The sequence below is a fragment of the Olea europaea genome, chromosome 7, assembly GCF_002742605.1.
Source record: "Olea europaea var. sylvestris chromosome 7, O_europaea_v1, whole genome shotgun sequence".
Classification (NCBI taxonomy): Eukaryota; Viridiplantae; Streptophyta; class Magnoliopsida; order Lamiales; family Oleaceae; genus Olea; species Olea europaea.
In genome coordinates, this window is record NC_036243.1 from 15,764,374 (window position 1) to 15,765,175 (window position 802).

Consider the following 802-nt stretch of genomic DNA (forward strand, 5'->3'; position numbering starts at 1 on the left):
AGAGGTCATCACTTCGTGACCACTCCGTGCAAAGAGTGGTTTTTCACTCTGTGCACGGAGTTAACTTCTTTCTTTCTTCTTTATTTATTATTTTCTTTTTAATTATAGTAATTTTTTATTAATATTTAATTTAAAAAATTAAATATATTTAAATATTTACTTAAAAATATTAAAGTTAATTTTTTTAAATATAAGTAGCTTTTACAATTATAAGTTTTTATTACTTTTAAATAACCTGAAGTGATTTTTTTACCTATAAGTAATTTTTTATATTCTAGATAGTGCAATCTTTTTATTAATATTTAATAAACTAAATATATCTAATTATTTATACTTAAAAAATTTGAACTTAATATTTTTTTACTTTTAAGTAATTTTTACAATTATAAGTTCGTTTTACTTTTAAATAACTTGAAGTGATCTTTTTAGCTATAAGTAATTTTTTACATTTTAGAAATAAAGAATAACTTTTATGCAAATATATTTACACTGACAGATTTATCAAAATGAAATTTGCAAAAATAAAAAGAGAGAGAGAGAGAGATCCGTGTCGGTCTCCGTACACGGAGACACTTTAATATTTTTTTTGGTTAATTTTTTTTTTTTTTTTTGGAAATAGGGAGACAATTCTTTTTACTGCAACACGCAACTTTTCATACCTCCCACCAACTCTCATCTCTCTACTCCGTGCTGAACCACTTTTATTATATAAGTAAAAAAATCACTTTTATATAAAAAATTATTGAAAAATAAACATACTAATAATAAGACAAAAATTATTTCTAAAATGTAAAAATTACTT